The 6,751-nt window shown below is 49.2% G+C and overlaps 1 non-coding gene across 1 annotated transcript; it reads left to right on the top strand.

Annotated features, from left to right (window-relative positions):
• The first annotated feature begins 4,187 nt into the window (after positions 1-4,187).
• On the top strand, positions 4,188-4,378 carry LOC121271449. The gene has a single exon (XR_005941721.1). It is a non-coding gene; the product is annotated as a U2 spliceosomal RNA (small nuclear RNA).
• Positions 4,379-6,751: the final 2,373 nt, after the last annotated feature.

Here is a 6,751-nt window from a genome sequence, read left to right as displayed (position 1 = left end):
GGGCTTGACAGTGTGGAGGCTGAGAGGATGTTTTCCTGTGGGAAATGTACAATTTGGAAACACAGGTTCAAAATAAGGGGTCTCCCATTTAAAATGGAGATGAGCAGGCTCCTTCTCTCTAAGGGATGTTAATCTTTGGAGATCTCTACCCCAATGAGCAGTGGAGGTTCGGTCATTGAACATATTTAAGGCTGAGTTACAGATTTTTGATCTACAAGGTAATCAATAGTTAATGGAAGCAGGCGGAAAAGTGGAATTAAGGCCATCATTTTACTAAATGGTAGATCAGGCTTGAGGGACCAAATGGTCTGTTCTTGTTTTTATTTCTTATGTTCTTATGAACTGAATTTTACAAGGGGTCAAGTTGCTCGCGCCCCGCCACTGCTGGTTCACAAGTTGGTCAGCAGCTTGCTGACTCTAAAAAGGGTTGCCCCACGATGATGATTTGCTGGGAGCAGCATTAACGAGGTGAGAATGGAACTTCTGCTGCTGGCCAATCTGATTATATTTAGGCAGAGTCAACATGGTTTTGTGAAAGGGATATTATGTTTGACTAATTTATTAGAGTTCTTTGACCAGTAATGTGAATAAAGGGGAACCTGTAAGTGTGATGTACTTTGATGTGGCACCCTATCAAATGCGTTTTGGAAATCCAAGGTCAGACTACTTCACTTTCCAGCCTAATGAAGAATTCTGTTATGTTATCCTCACTGTTCCCTAAAGGACCCTGTACAACAAGGTTATTAATTACCCCCTTCTCATTGCACATACCAAATCTAGGGCCTGTTGGTTCCTCGACATGAACGAACCCCCAGATGCCACCTGAGAAAAACATTGCCAATGGGGAGGTTCAGGACAGTTTCCTCAGCCCAACCAAAGTGAGGCAATTTCTGAACACCATGGGTATGCAGGAGCAGACCAAAGGTCTGGGACTCTCAGAGCCTAAATGCTTTAAAATGGGTGTAAAGATTGTATCCATAAATGTGCGTAGCATTAAATCTACTACGCGATGTGTTGTGACATTGGACTACCTTGCCAAGGTCAAAGCTGACCTGTTGTTTCTGCAGGAGTGTGCGATACCGCACCTCAGCTCCTACAGGCATTGGCCAGGATGGTGGTCCCATGGGCCATCGATCTGGTCAGGAGGAAACGACTCTAGTTCCTCCAGCCTGGGTATTCTGCTGCGGGGAGTCAACTTCACTGTATCTGAGGTTAAGGAGGTGGTGGGCGGGCGCCTCCTCATAGCCGCCTTAATGTACAAGAATGCTCCACTCCGGTTAATTAACGTATACGCCCCAGCACAAAAAGCCGAGCGGCTGGCAGTTTTTCACAGCTCCCATTGCTGCTGGTGACCTCCAGGCCGGTCATTCTGGGCGGCGACTTCAACTGCATCACCGATGTGGCTGGACGATCCGGCAGGGCCGACAGCACATCAGACGCTACATCCAGATCCCTGATGGAAACAGTAAAGGATGCCAAGCTGCATGACGTCTTCAACAACCCTGCAGACGGAGCGCAGCGTAGATACACCTGGTCACTGCCAAACGGGTCCATCCGTTCCAGGATAGGATTCCTGTTTGTGTCCCATGCATTTGCAGTCAGATCCACCAACGTCAAGCCGGTGTTCTTCTCTGACCACTGCCTCCTACTGGCTGAGTGCCACTTAGAGGAAGACCTGAGGGTGGGCAGGGGGTCATGGAAGCTACACTTGCAACTGCTGACCCCAGAGAACATTGAGGAACTCAAGAAGGATTACAAAGTTTGGAGACGACAGTACACGGGAGAGGCTGGACAAACATCTAACTTCTGACGAACTGACTGAGGCCCTTGAGTCCTTCAAGAAGAGTAAAACTCCCGGAAGCGACGGCTTGCTGTTGGAGTTGTATTCGGCTCTGTGGGACTGGATCGGCCCAGACCTGCTAGAAGTGTACGAGAGTATGCTCCTGGCTGGCAGCATGTCAGAGTCCATGAGGAAAGGCATCGTCACCCTCATCTACAAGCACAAGGGAGAAAGGGAGGAAATTAGAAATTGGAGACCCATTTCACTGTTGAACGTGGACTATAAGATTCTGTCCAAGGTCATCGCCAATCGGGTCAATTCCGCTCTGGAATTGGTGATTCACCCTGACCAGACCTGCACTCTGCCGGGCAGGAAGATCTCTGACAGCCTCGCGCTGCTCAGGGATACGATTGCCTATGTACAGGACAGGGGTGTGGATACCTGCCTCACCAGCCTGGATCAGGAGAAAGCCTTTGACAGAATATCGCACACTTACATGGTGGATGTGCTCTCCAAAATGGCTTTTGGGGAGGGAATTCGCAATTGGATCTAACTGCTCCACACCAACACCAGTCGTGCAGTCTCAATCAATGGGTGGGAATCAGATAGCTTTCCGATAAAATCTGGAGCTAAGCAGGGTTGCCCTCTCTCGCCTATTCTTTTCATGTGTTGCATAGAACCCTTTGCTGAGTCCATCAGGAAGGATCGGGGCATAAGAGGAGTGACGATCCCAGGCAGTGGAGGCAATCAGATCAAAGCCTCCCTGCACATGGACAATGTCACCGTCTTCTGCTCGGATCCACTGTCGGTGCGCAGACTGAGCCACATTTGCGACCAATTCAAACTGGCCTCGGGAGCCAAGGTAAATCGTGGGAAATGCGAGGCCATGTTCTTTGGGAACTGGTCAGACCAGTCTTTTGTCCCCTTCACCGCAGGGGCTGACGGTCTGAAGGTGTTGGGGATATGGTTCGGAGGGACCGGGGCATGTGTTAGAAACTGGAAGGAGCGAGAGTCTACGGTGAAAAGAAAACTGGGCATGTGGGAGCGACGCTCCGTCTCCATTGCGGGTAAGAACCTGGTCATCAGGTGTGAGGCACTCTCGCTGTTGCTGAACGTGGCGCAGGTCTGGCCCATTCCACACTCCTGCGTGGTGGTGATCACCTGAGCCATCTTTTGCTTTATCTGGAGGTCGAAAATGGATCGTGGCCGCAGGGACGCGATGTACAAGCCTCTAGATAAAAGGGGAAAAAACGTGCCCAACATCGCCCTCATACTTATGGCCACCTTTGTGTGTGGCTGCATCAAGCTGTGCGTAGACCCTCAGGACGAAACACCAAGTGTCACTACATGCTGATGTTCTACCTGTCCCCAGTGTTATGAAGGATGGGTCTGGCCACGCTGCTGCGGAATGCTCCAAGTAGTTGGACCGTGCCGTACCACCTGTCACTCGTGTGAAAATGTATGCAGAGAAACAGCTTTGACCACATGTCCATCAGGCAGTGGTCGGCACGTAACGTCTTAGAGGCCCTGAGGGAAAAGGAGAGGGTGGACCTGGTGGGATGGTTTCCCGAGCAGACTGACAAAGTCATTTGGCAGAATGCCTCATCGCCAGAGCTTTCCAACAAGCACCAAGACATAGCTTGGCTGGTGGTGAGAAAGCCCCTCCCTTTCAGATCCTTCCTACACACCAGGAGTCTCACCCCCTCAGCATGTTGCCCTCGAGGTGGCTGTGGTGGGGAAGAGACCGTTGTTACCTCCTTGTAGATTGTGCCTTTGCAAAGAAGGGCTGGAGAGAGATGCAGTGGTTTCTGTCGAGGTTCTGTCGAGGTTCGTCCCGAGCAGTTCTGCGACAGAGGACTCTGTGCTCTACGGGCTGTTCCCAGGGACGCACACCGAGACAAACATCAACTGCAGCTGGAGGATCATCAACTCGGTGAAAGTCACCCTTTGGTATGCTCGTAACTTGTCGGTCTTCCAGTGCAAAGAGTTGTCCCTGACCGAGTGTTGCAGACTGGCATATTCCAAAGTCCAGGACTACGTGCTGAAGGACACAGTACAGCTTGGGGCAGGCACCGTAATGCTGCAATGGGGAAGGGTCGCAGTCTAAGACCTTTCTGCCACAGTGCACCAAGGGACTGGGAACTGTATAGAGACCCTCGGGATGTACAGCTCAAAATGAATGTATGCAGTGAATTCTAAGTGTATTATAAATGTATTGAAGCACCTCAGAGTGCTACAGAATCCTGATAACTCCAATACCTTTGTCTGATGGTCTGCATTGACCATATTGAACTGATTGTAATATTCATTGATTGTATTGATACACCTTGTGATACATGTTGTAAAAGATGAATCTGTTTGTACTTATGTGATGGTGATTTTGAAATGTTTTGGAATGTTCTGCCAGATATTTTATGAATATAGTTTTCAAAAAAAAAATCTGTTCTTATCAGTTTAATATCTGATACGTCCCTTATCTGGGGACCATATATTAAATTGATTTTTGGAGCAGGGAGATGGAATACGTCACATCAACAATTTCCAGTTCCAATCCCTCTCCACCTCCACCCCCACCAGGATGGTCTGAGGGCCCTTAGCTTCTTCCTCGAACAGAGGCCCGAACAATCCCCATCCACCACTACTCTCCTCCGTCTGGCTGAACTTGTTCTCACACTGAACAATTTCTTCTTCAACTCTTCTCACTTCCTCCAAATAAAAGGTGTGGCTATGGGTACCCGCATGGGCCCCTGCTATGCCTGTCTCTTTATGGGGTATGTGGAACATTCCTTGTTCCAGACCTACTCCGGCCCGCTTCCACAACTCTTTCTCCGGTACGTCGATGATTACTTCGGTGCTGCTTCATGCTCTCGTCGGGACTTGAAAAAATTTATTAATTTTGCTTCCAATCTCCACCCCTCCATCATTTTCACATGGTCCATCTCTGACACTTCCCTTCCCTTCCTTGACCTCTCTGTCTCAATCTCTGGTGATAGACTGTCCACCAATATCCATTAAAAGCCTACCGGTTCCCACAGCTACCTCGACTACAGCTCCTGACACCCCGCTTTCTGTAAGGACACCATCCCATTCTCTCAGTTCCTTTGCCTCTGTCACATCTGTTCTGATGATGCTACCTTCAAAAGCAGTTCCTCTGACATGTCCTCCTTCTTCCTTAACCAAGGTTTTCCACCCACAGTCGTTGACAGGGCCCTCAACTATGTCCGGCCCATCTCCCGCGCATCCGCCCTCACGCCTTCTCCTCCCTCCCGGAAACATGATAGGGTTCCCCCTTGTCCTCACTTATCACCCCACCAGCCTCCACATTCAAAGGATCATCCTCCGCCATTTCCACCAACTCCAGCATGATACCATCAGCAAACACATCTTCCCTTCACCCCCCCCGGTGGCATTCCATAGGGATCGTTCCCTCCCGGACAACCTGGTCCACTCCTCCATCACCGCCTACTCCTCAACCCCCACCTATGGCACCTCCCCATGCCCACGCAAAAGATGCATCACCTGCCCCTTCACTTCCTCTCTCCTCACCGTCCAAGGGCCCAAACACTCCTTTCAAGTGAAGCAGCATTTCATTTGCATTTCCCCCAACTTAGTCTATTGTATTTGTTGCTCCCAATGCGGTCTCCTCTACATTGGAGAGACCAAACATAAACTGGGTGACCGCTTTGCAAAACACCTGCAGTCTGTCCACAAGAATGACCCAAACCTCCCTGTCACTTGCTATTTCAACACTCCACCCTGCTCTCTTGCCCACATGTCTATCCTTGGCTTGCTGCACTGTTCCAGTGAAGCCCAACGCAAACTGGAGGAACAGCACCTCATCTTCCGACTAGGCACTTTACAGCCTTCTGGACTGAATATTGAATTCAACAACTTTGGATCTTGAGCTCCCTCTTCCATCCCCAGGCCCTTTCTGTTTCTTCCCCCTTCCTTTTGTTTTTTCCAATAATTTATATAGATTTTTCTTTTCCAACCTATTTCTATTATTTTTAAATCTTTTATGCCCTGTTAGTCTTTCCAATCCACCCCCACTAGAGCTGTACCTTGAGTGTCCTGCCATCTATTCTTAATTAGCACATTTGTTTGGATAATAACACCTCTGTGTTCTTTTGTTCTGTTGTCTGTGACATCTTTTGATTATCTGCTCCTATCACTGCTTGCTTGTCCCTACAACCACACCACCCCCCGACTTCTCTCCCCCCACCCAACCACCCCCCCCACCTTAAACCAGCTTATATTTCACCCCTCTCCTTAGATTCACTCAGTTCTGTTGAAGAGTCATGAGGACTCAAAACGTCAACTCTTTTCTTCTCTGATGCTGCCAGACCTGCTGAGTTTTTTCCAGCTAATTCTGTTTTTGAGATGGAATAGGGGCTTGTTCTGTCCACTCCACACATCGACCTGGTATTGCAGTATCTCTGGGAACGATGCACCCACACTTTCCAGGGGATTTTCAATGCTAAAGATAGTTCTCTTACAAACATCTACTTTCTTTACTTTTCAACATGTACATGTTTCAAAACCCAACTGGAGTGTGAGCGGAGGATTGCTTCTTTACATCCATCTTGAATGTCACCTTGACCTGGCGTTTTCTGGTTAAATCCACGAGCGTTCTTGACCTTGGTGCCGTTCCCAACCTTGACGACGTACCTGGCAAGGAAGGTGAGAATATCGATGACAGGGACATGGGAGTTTTGGACTTGCACAGTCACCACACGGTCCCATTGCAACGGCAGAGCAAAAAGTGGCTTCACCGTGAGGATTCTCAGCTGTGGCTGGTTTCTCTTCTCCTCAAACACCTTGAGGAACATCATGCACGCAGCAACATTCTTGAAAGTGACGCCAAAGTATCCAGTGCTGACGAAGTCCTGCAGACAGTAGATGTCGGCAACTTCGACTCCACAGGATTCTCCTAATGAAGAAGGCACAGTCACCACTGCACCACTCCTGGAA

This window comes from Carcharodon carcharias, chromosome 30, assembly GCF_017639515.1.
Source record: "Carcharodon carcharias isolate sCarCar2 chromosome 30, sCarCar2.pri, whole genome shotgun sequence".
Taxonomy (NCBI): domain Eukaryota; kingdom Metazoa; phylum Chordata; class Chondrichthyes; order Lamniformes; family Lamnidae; genus Carcharodon; species Carcharodon carcharias.
Note: the sequence above shows the minus strand (reverse complement) of the source record. Positions and strands in the feature narration are given on the sequence as shown.